Consider the following 10,937-nt stretch of genomic DNA (forward strand, 5'->3'; position numbering starts at 1 on the left):
GGATGGATGGATGGATGGATGGATGATGGATGGATGGATGGATGGATGGATGGATGGATGGATGGATGGATGATGGATGGATGGATGGATGGATGGATGATGTGTGATGGATGGATGGATGGATGGATGGATGGATGGATGGATGGATGGATAAACTAATAAAAGTTTAAATGAGATGAATCATTGGACCAACAAATCAAAGGTTGCTGCTACAGTGAGGTTTACAGGGGAGCAGACCCACAGGAGATGGATGGACGGACTCAACAGTTAGAGGACTAGGAAATAAAGCAGCACAGCTTAAAACATGAATCAAATCTTTCCCTCTACCAGACCATGGGCACTGTGAGGAGCCTCCCTGGATATGTTTAGCAGGAACTCCCAGTGAGTGTTTAATGTTAAGTGAGCGCTGACAGATTTAAGTCAACAAACGCGTTAAGGCAGCGGAGGTGTGTGTTTACTGCTCCTTGCCACCTAGTGAGGAGGTGTGTGTGTTTACATGGGAGAGCAGGATGGATTATTTTTTCCCACTTTTATTTATTGAACCAAAGGGAGGTCTTTGGTGCTTTTTTTTTCTTTCTATGATTGAATTTGTGTCTACGTGTGCGGCGAGTGCCTCGGAAGGAGGTTGTAGATGGGGGTGGGGTTGGCGTCCGAGTCAGTCGGGCGCGGGGCCTCATAAATCAGCAGATGAGGCCGAGGCGGTGTAGGTGGAAAACAAGCCGCGGGTCCAGTTTGTTGGGGGATGTTACACGGCGCTCCAGGCCTGGAGTCTGTCTGACACGCGTATGGAACAGGGCTGACAGAAAAAGTTGACAGATGCCTCACTGACGTCCATTATTTATGAGACTGAGAAGATCCATGCTGCATTTCAGGAGTGTCTCCTCCTGCTGCAGGTCAGGTTCTGACATTGTTCTCTGCGTGATTGCGCACACACCCACCTACATTCACATCTCTGTCTGTCATGTGTTTATGCGGAAGGTTGATGAGCCAGTAGCTCAAACATGTGTCCACCTTTTGGCTCAAATGCACAAGCAGAGGTCTGAGCAAACGTCTTGAGTTTTCCTTCAGGGCTTTACATTTTGCTCGCAACAATCAAGCTATCCCTGTCGTTTTCTACTGGGTTCCAATTTTTAATTTTACTTTACACTCATGCACCTTACCAAGGAAAGGTTTTCATTTTTTTTTTTTATATCAACTACATAGCCCCTACAAGTCACTCAATTATACAGACTTCTAAACACACACACACAGAAAGGTTAACTATAGAAGTAAATTACATATCACAGTTTGAGGTTTCACATGAGAAATTTCTATTTAATATTAGAAGCATTCAAAGAGAAGTAGACTTGGTCCTCCGGCGCCACAACATTTAATTTGGTTGGAAAGATGTTTCAGTTTATAGGTTTTATTTTTAGAAATAAAAACTGACGCATCAGCCAAACATTTTTTTTTCAAGTGTAAACTTTTTAAAAATTAAAGGGCTACTCTTCAACAGACAACGGGCAAGCAATAGTGTTATAACTTCTGAATATTCCTCCCCGTTTACACATATCAGCATAAGTATGAGGTTAATTCATTTGGCAAAATCATCGACTTAATCCTCCCATAACTGGTCAACTTTCTTGTTAAATGGAAAGGAAATTATGTCATTTTACTGAAACCCCATAATGCAACAAAATCCCTACAAGGCACCTGTTGCCCCTCACCTTGGCAGGTAACTACAGTTTAATAATTCTATGACAGGCTGTCTTGCAGCTGTATTTATACCCCTAAACTACAAAACACTGTCCTGTGACAGAGAACATATAATCATTGCTATAGTGTCATATGGTGGTGGCACCGTCATACTGTGGTATTTGGCCTTGTTCTGTGAGAACAACTAGGCTGGTCAGGTTGACTGTAAAATAAATGAATTAAATAAAGCTAAAATATAGATTAATCATAGAAGAAAAGCTGTATGAGGTGAAACACTTCAAACTGGGATGTCTTTACCTTCCAGAAGGAGAGTGCACCTAAAACTTCAGCCTACAAAGGAATGGCTGAAGGCTGATTTATACTCAGAAACCAGGTTGTCTGTGTGTGTGTCGCAGTGAATGCAAGTATGCCCCCGCCCCTGCTGCAGACACTCTACTGCACCTCTCCAAAATTGTAGGTGACCGCATACAGTGCTGCAGACAGGAGGCCTCTGATTGGTCAAATCTACATCCGCTCTACACTATGCGTTTTTCCTGTTTGGTACCTTACCGGCTTGTTTTGTGTGTATGACCGCCATTGTGGAAAGCGACTCGTTAAGATAGACCACCTGGATCCCCGCTCTTTTTCGCCCTTATGTCCCTCCGTTGTCACACAAACTTGCTCTCACCTCCTCACCGCCTCGGCCGTATCTAGACCCACAGCTAGTTCGGGATTTTACCCTTTTCCGTTGTGCCAAGGAATAACATAAAACACACCAGGCTTAAATATTGGGCATAAATCAAAGATATGTGTGACAATCTCTCTGCGACACACTGCTGCGGGAGGATAACCACCCCTTAAGATCACATTATATTCATGGACATTGATTTCAGTCACAATGTATGCAAAACCCAAAAGCCTTCCACTTCTATCCATCAAAAGCTGATACAATAAAGCATTAACTTAGCCTGTATGCAAATAATAAACTACACTTTTTTGGTGAAAAGAGACTGGAATCCATGTATTATTTCCATACCATTGTGTTACTATGGTCTGCTGCATAAAGTCCCCCAAGATGCACAGAAAAGTTATAGCAGTATCATCCTACAATATGGAAAAGGGCAAAGATTATTTATACAGTTTTGAGCCATTGTAAACTGTATGAGCTCAGCGTGCCCTGATGCACAGATCATAAACCAGAAAACACCATAAGAACTCACTTGTACCCTTTCAGCTTGGGGGGCATGACCACCAGATTGAATCAAAGCTACAATTGATTGAATCTTGAGCGACTAATGTCTCATAGGACTGATAGTCTGGACACAATGCTTTGAATCAAGCCGTATTCACTCAGATGACATCACAGAACGCTTGAAACCTGCCTCAGGCTTGGATGCTTGCTCCCGATATTACTGCTTTAAGCCCAACACCACTAACAGCAGCAGCTCCTAGGAGCGCCCATGCTAATGAGCGGTGCAATGTAATTAATACAAATGGAATGTTTAATGCAATTTTTCCATTTCAAAGAAATTCCCCCGGCATCTATCCCAACAATAGATTCAACTCTGTAGCATTACCCCTTAGGCAAACAATAACCCGAGTGTGGCGTTGCCTTCATTCGATCAAACTCAATTAAAGAGGAGTGCTTGCAGCATTTCTAACAACAGTAGATTTTGAAGCTGCAACTTGGAGGTCTTCTGGCAGGTCCTGCCCCATTTGTCTTTGACAGACAGCGGCATCAAACAGTAATTGGAGGCCTCAGAGACCCGCAGCACATCCGTTTTGTCAGTTCCTCATGTCGGAGCTCAGCGTTCAGCTGCTGGGGGTCCTCGACAATGACCTTTTCACAAAAGGGGCAGGTTTCTCCTGCTGGCTGAGAGATGCCCTGGGTATTATTCACCCTGAAACACTAGCTTGATGTTATTATTGTGTGTCCCATGTTGCCGCAGAAAGCTTGTATTGTGTCCTTCCCGGAGGAATATGCAATCCCACAGCAGCGCACATGCTTTGATTCGACAGGTAGCGTGCGTAGAGGTCTTTCTATTTGTCTCGCTCACAATGAACCATCCTAATGTTATGAGAGGTAGCAGAACAATAGCAGAAACCTCTCCTTTCTTTACGCTCTGGGGACCGAAAGTAAATAGGACCTTTGCTGATGTGTTTGCCTGCTCATTTAGAGAACCTAAGAATACAGCTTGCACATTGTACCTTGGTGAGAGAGAGAAAGAGAGAGAGAGAGAGAGAGAGAGAGAGAGAATGAAAAGACGAGGGGGGAAAAAGGCATTCTGCAGCACAATGTGAAGAGGCCTACAATAGAGTCCAGATATCATTCACAACACAGACAGGAGACCATTATCCACAGAAGGAGGGGCCCCTGTCTGGAGGTGACAGAGGAATTGCGCGCACAGTGCTGCCACCAAGACAACAGCCTCCCTGAAGCTACGAGGACGGGTTTGTGCCAAGCCGATGCCCGCTGGGTTGAGGTGTTCCACGTCATCCGAGATAACCTGGATCATTACTCCTGGAGGCTGTTAGAGGGGAAAATAACATCGCTCTCCTCACGCTGATGCCAAAAAAGACACAGTCACACACACACACACACGTAATTGCGGGTTGTTGCCAGAGTCTAAGGGGTTAACGTCGCAAGGCATCTTAGAGAGTCGCAGCAGCCAGAGTTACCTGAAGCTGACAGCTCTCACTGCGGCTGCCGTGCAGAAGCAAAACAAGCATCATTACCGCCTTCTCTTGTCATACCTCTCTCTGTTTCTAAACTCTACCGTCTTTTTATCCCTTTTTGTCTCCCTTCCTGAACTTCCTGATCTCCCATTACTCTCTTGCCACCCAGAAATCAACATTAACCCACAATAAATCCCCATTTCTGACCAACTTTGAGATCCTAAACGTCCTCAAATTCAGACAGCGGTGCCCTCCTACCTCATCACACCTCTACCATCTTATTTCTGCACTTCTTCTTTTTCCATACTCTTATTAACCGACTGTCATGTTCAGCAGCCTCCCCCAGATAGTGTTTAGCGTTCCTCAGTCCACTTACTACAGCCAGAGTTAAGCCTCTGGGCTTTGCTCAGACAGGAATCCAACTAGGGAAGAGTAAAGGGGAGAAGGCAAGACTGGCGGACATGATCTGTCTGCTATGCTCACTCAAACCCTTCCTCCTGAACTGGCTACCTGAAGGCAGCACCACTGAAACATACCCATCATACCAGAAATAACCTACGAGAGGGATTTTTAGCTCTACTTTGCTATAGAGCGGCAGATTCCGAGAAATGTTGAGCTCATTGGGGATTACAGCTGGGTGCATAAAATACAAACGTATTAGATTGAACACTTCATTCCCGATGTACATTTTTTTTCCCCTGCAGGAAGTTGTATTTTCACCTCTGTCACTTAATCTGTAAGTCTGCGTGGCGTCTGTAAAAACCCATGAACAAATTTCCATGAAATTTGGTAGCAAGCCCAGCCTGGAGCTAGGGAAGGGTTGATGAGATTTTGATAGTGATCTGAACCTGTGATTTGTACTATTAGATTATTGTTGGCACCCCAACTCCCCCTTCTCCACCTCACCCATAACTCACATTGGACACGGAGATTTAATTCCAAATGCAATCCGGAGTCTTAACAGTGCCCTCGTGGGGTCGAGAAATCGATTACGTCTCCATTTTTAAAACAGAGGTAGAATTTTTGTGTCCTTGAACGGTGAGGGGTTTATTTTTTTTTAGCTTCCATTGCTGATTTGTCATTCGCCTCGTCGTTCCCTATCCTACTTCCTTCCCTAGGTCATATGATGTAAGAAATGAGACGTAGCTGCTGAATAGACTTTCATGCCCCTGCTTCACCGGTGTCATTTCCGCAACTCTGAAATTGTGCCATGGTCCACGGGGCTTTGTTGTAAATCACTATCTCCCACTGTCAGACCGCAGTCTACTGCTGGCTTTCCACTGCCTCCTGGCTGACTAATATATCTTGCTAAATTGTGCTGAGAAGCGTGCGGAGAACTGAACACCTTTCCTTCTCAGAATGCAGTTTGTTTTGCCCCCCTCTAAATGCGTGTGTCCTCGAATTTAAAGAGAGACGCGAGGATGTGATTGTGGGGAAAATGCTCGCTAAACTCCATGTGTCTGTCAGGCTTTTGTTGGTGATTCAGTTAGACTGCTGGCTGCCACCATGACAGTGTCGGAGTTGTGAAGCAATCTCTCAGCCACTTCATAATTAGAAAAGCTGTGGAGCCGAGCCAAAGTTTAAGAGGAGGGGGATAAAAAAAAAAAAAAAAGCTGCTGGCAGTTTGCATTATTCAACATTGGCAGCAATTTACTCCATCTCACACCCAAACGACAGGAATCTAAGTGATTTCATATGCACAACGCTGTTCTCCCACCACCAGTTTCTCAGCCATTCACTGCACACTGTTCATCAGTTTACCTACAACAAGCGCACACACATAGAGTCTCTGTCCAGGGCCTTTGTAAATAGATTTATGAGTATATTTCCATGTAATTGGTGTTCACATACCAAAGCAGGAAGAGATAATTACCCATTGTTAGGTGAGGTGTAAACTGTAAGATCAACGTGCATTTATCTTCACAGCTCATTGAGGGAGGAAAGGGGGGTGTTCTACATTCCTGGTCACCATTGAGTCCTCGAATCCTCTTCACTGAAATAGCCACGCACTGACACAACTGCCTGTATCTCATCTTTTTCCATATTGCCCAGACTTTAACAGAGGCTGCTGCTCTTGGTTTTATAGCAATTTAAAGTTTCACGTCATGCATCAAAAGACAAGAAGTATGTCTTTCCTTATGTTGCCTTCTGTGCAATTACAGTTTTAACTGCACCATAAATAGATGTCTCTGAGGGGAATCCGTCTCATTAGGCAAGGAGATACTGAAAGTTGCCACTCTGCTGGCGAGGAAATTTGCTCCAATGGTCAAACGAAGCCTCAAAAGGCAATAAATAGAGAAAACCTTTTGATATGTTCTCATGAGGAATGAAAACAAGAAAGTCCACAGTCAAACAGCCAACATACTTCTCATTGCTTTCTTCCATCTCTGGCTTTGAGCTCACAGACGTTCAAACCACATGTGCACATGTGCACTTAATAAGCGACGATAAATCCCATAACCTCCCGGTGGGTATTTGAGGGTTATTCCTGGCCCTGGTAAAGTCCTCAACTCATCTTTAAGCCTCAGCCTGACTTTACTGTATACAATCTTTTTTCCAAACCGCTCACTATGGAAAAAACCTCAAACATTCAACCCACATCCAACCATATGCGCTCGACTACCGTCCACAAGTAGCTAAATACACCCCAGAACGCTGCATTAGTAATTTATCCACGGACCCACGTCACAGTTTCTGCCTTTTGTTTGCATACGTGTCAGAAGGCAGGACGTAAATCTTTCCTTATGTCACTTTCTGTCCAATTAAAGTCCTCACTGTTCCATAAATAGACATCTCTGAAGGGAATCTGCCTCATTAGGCAAGGATGGAGATTTATTAAGTTGCCATTCTTACTGTGAGGAAAATTGTTTGAATGGTCACTATGGGATTCAACAAACAGTAAATATGGAGAGGGAAAACAAATGAAGCAATGCCACGATGATGATTTAACAATAAAATGTACCTGTACCCTCAAATGTCCAACATACAACTTCAAGGGAGCTAGATGCTGCATATGTGTGGTCTATGTGGTTATAGACAACTAAAAATGCGGGATACTTGTTGATGTGGCTCATAGCTACAAATGTAAACCTTTAATTACTGCTTTTGATTTTTGTCTGCATCCTTACAGCGAAGAGGACAAAAAGTCTCTTAGCATCTGCTGCTTTCTATTCAGTAACAGTACTGACAGCCGCATAAATAGGATTCTCTGAAAGGAATCCATCACTTTAAGCTACATGCTTTCTTGACGAAAGCACATTTGCTCAAATAGACACAAACCTTAAGCATTAAATAAGGTGAAAGATCTGAAATTAGAGAGCAAAGCAACTCCAAGACCATGATTTCTAATCACATAAAAGAAATGTCGATTCATGCCCTCAAACAACCAATAGAGGGGATGTTTTCTACGAACATCCAACAGGACCCAGCACACCAAGGAAGGCCAGAAATGTACCGAAGAGGTGATCAGAGGGTGTTTTTTAGAAGCAAAAGCAACAAACGGGAGCTTGTTAGCTCCAGATGTCACTGTGCAGAGGACTAGAAATACTTTATATTACAGGCAAGACACATCAGAGCGATGTGGCCCATCTGGAGCACAAATAATGTAATCAGCTCGGGTCACCAGTCATAGTCGCCTGGCCATCGGGTAAACCCACCATCCTGTGACGTCAATGCCAGAGCCGTCAGACACAATGACTAAAACCCCCTTTCATTTGGAATACCCTGCAAGAAACGGCGGGCAAAGATGTCGGAAAGAGGAGAGAGAGGTGCACTGGTGGGAAAAAAAGAAAAAAAATCACTAAGGATTCCCAGGGAAGGCACGAACAGGCGCCTTTAAATATGCAGCACCGCCCATGTTCCACCGGTTGACTTTGATCAGCCACAGATTCCACCTCTGTCCCTTTCATCTCCCAACTTCAAACCTGGGCCGTCTGAATCAGTCGGACCAGCTCTCCACTTTCCCTTTCACTGTGCTGCTCAGAAGTTGTTCTTCCCCCAAAAAGCACAAATAAAACCTGAGCACTGACCTTTTTCTTTTCAAATGTAAACACTGCTGTTCAGATCATGCTGCCTGTGATGATGATGAGAACCAGTTTTCTAATTTTTGCTGAATATTCCCCCTGGTAATCACATAAACAACTTCTTGGCTGTGAACTGGCACATTACCTCAGCTTTACAAAGGTTTTTTTAGCAATCTGGATGCAACTTTTCTAAGCTCTAATTCCCTGCCTCAGGACTGCAGAGGCTTCTTAGAGCCAGAACACCTCTCCCCATCAGTCAGGCTTAAGTAAAACAGCCAACTTCATGCCTTTTATAGTTCCCCTGCATTATTCAGAGAGAACATTAAACATTCAAAGACACATCGGGGAGACCCATCATCTGGTTGTCAATAACCCTGCAGGACATGTTGTTTTTAGGAGAACTTGACTGAACTCTAGTGGGGATGGCTGAACGTTTAAAGCAGTCCCACCTGCATTGATTTTTGTGGCGTGGATCTGTCACCAGTGGGGATCAACGTGCGCCTTGGAGGGCGTGTAAAAAAAAAAAAAAAAAAGCTTTTTGGAAAAGGTGCGCATCTGATCTAATCAAGCCGGTGCCGGACCTTTAGTGCACCATGAGGGGCACGCGCCTTTTCCCCAGAAAAACCAATAAAAAAAGTTAAATATCCCCCCCTCATGAAACCTGGATGCGCGTCATGTCTATAAAATATTTAAATGCGCAATTATCAGTATTTACTATGAAAAATGACAATATTTTCTGGTAATCTAACAGCGCAATCCGTGCGTTATTCCTACTGTAAGGTATCTATCAGAGCATTTGATCCTATTTAAGGTGAAGGAAGGTGAAGAAAGCAATAAAGCAAATCAAAACGCAGCTATAAACTCTGCTCTAGCTGTGCCAGGAACATGGATGCGCTCCCAACACCATCTATGGAAGTTAAAAGCAAATATCCGCTTACCTGATTTTTGGGAAAGTTTATTCCAGCGTAGAGAGATTTTTCTTTTTTTTATCTTCACACGACGGGGTGAAAAATGAAAGGAAGTCGGAGGAAAAACGCACGGCTGAGCGCGGAGTATCCGCTCGCTGCGGCTTTTGTTGCCCGTTGTTCCGCCCCGACTGCGCGTCTCAGCGGCGCTGCATCACTTCTCGCTGTGTGGATGTCAGAGAGGCTGAGAGGCTGAGGGGACTCTACCCTCCCATTGGCTGCCATTCACAAGTCCCCCCAGCAGAACAGGCAGGGTGAGGGAAAAGGGAGAGGAAAAAAAAAAAAGCGCGGATGAAGACGCACACCCACACACGCACAGATAGAGGAGCGACAAATACTAAAGGAAGATGGAGAGAGGCTGCGTAAACACAGGGCAATGTTTAACTTTTAACAGAGGGGCTTTTCTTTACATCCTGATTAACATCTGCAGAGTCAGAGGAGGGGGGTTTGGGATTGTTCAGCAAATGATCACTTTCTGGAAGGATTGAAATAATACATTTAAAAAAAAGGTGGTAAACTGGAATCATAATACAATCAAAAAGTGCAATCATTTCAATAATTTAATCAAAAAAGAAGCTGTTTTCCCATTATCTAACAACAATAACAACTTTTACTATTTTAGATCCGGTAATAAAAATAAAAAAAATTAATTTGCTAAATAGAGCAATTACTTTTATTTTCAAATTCAGAAATGACATATTGTATGATTAAAATGCTGCAAAAATGTAAGTTCTGTAGCTTTATGCAACACTTAGATTAAATGAAGCCTCATCTATAAAGGTATTTTAAGGTGATAACTCAAACTGGACTGGACTCATAACACAGACACCCTGTATAAGAAGGGCCAGAGACGTCTCCACCCCCTGAGGAGGCTGGGGTCCTTTGGAGTGAGCAGGCCCCTGCTTAAAACCTTCAGCCCTCCTCTATGCTGTTGTCTGCTGGGCCCCTGGCAGCACAGAGCGGGACAGAAAGAGACTGGAACAACTGTTGAGAAAGGCAGCTTCTGTTTAAAGGAATAGTACACCCAAAACATGATTAGCCTTCATTTTCTACTCACCCCCATGCTGAACAACACTCTGGAGTACTTTTTTGCACTCTGGACTCAGTTAAAGAAGTGGCTCAGAGGAGGGTGCTGTCCAAGCTTACATCCATTATGGACAAACATGGACTTTCCACACTCTAAACCAGACTGTAAAGGAGCTGAGCAGCTCCTTTAGTGAAAGACTTTTACACCCTGATTGTAAAAACGAGGCCATTCATCCATGCTGCCCCCATACTCTGCAATGTGACACTACAATGGCAATACCTTGTGCAAAATATAATGTGCAATTACTATTTAATACCCTGTGCAATAACCGGTTTCTCTATATTTGACACAAAGTGCAATAACTATATATATATGAAAATATCCATCAATACAAATACCCATGTAAACACCCTGTGCAATAACCTGGTATAATAATCCTACTATTAAAAAAGCTGTCATATGTGGAGGCTGTCAGGATTAACTAAAGATGAGACCCAAATGCAGAGAAACCATTACAGAGAGACCAGGTGAAAAGGTTTAACGGGTTTTATTGAAGAGATAAAGCAAAGAGCA

The 10,937-nt window shown here is 43.7% G+C and overlaps 1 protein-coding gene across 1 annotated transcript in view; it reads right to left on the reverse strand.

Annotated features, from left to right (window-relative positions):
- LOC107100491 (cadherin-6-like) overlaps nucleotides 1-9,573 on the reverse strand; it is a 103,576-nt gene extending 94,003 nt beyond the window's left edge. Inside the window, exon 1 of the mRNA XM_015398995.1 lies at nucleotides 9,311-9,573. The gene's annotated coding sequence lies outside the window, so the exon portion shown is untranslated. The remainder of the gene's footprint in view (nucleotides 1-9,310) is intronic.
- Nucleotides 9,574-10,937: the final 1,364 nt, after the last annotated feature.

Source organism: Cyprinodon variegatus, unplaced genomic scaffold (genome assembly GCF_000732505.1).
Source record: "Cyprinodon variegatus isolate N-32 unplaced genomic scaffold, C_variegatus-1.0 Scaffold978, whole genome shotgun sequence".
In the NCBI taxonomy this organism is placed as follows: domain Eukaryota; kingdom Metazoa; phylum Chordata; class Actinopteri; order Cyprinodontiformes; family Cyprinodontidae; genus Cyprinodon; species Cyprinodon variegatus.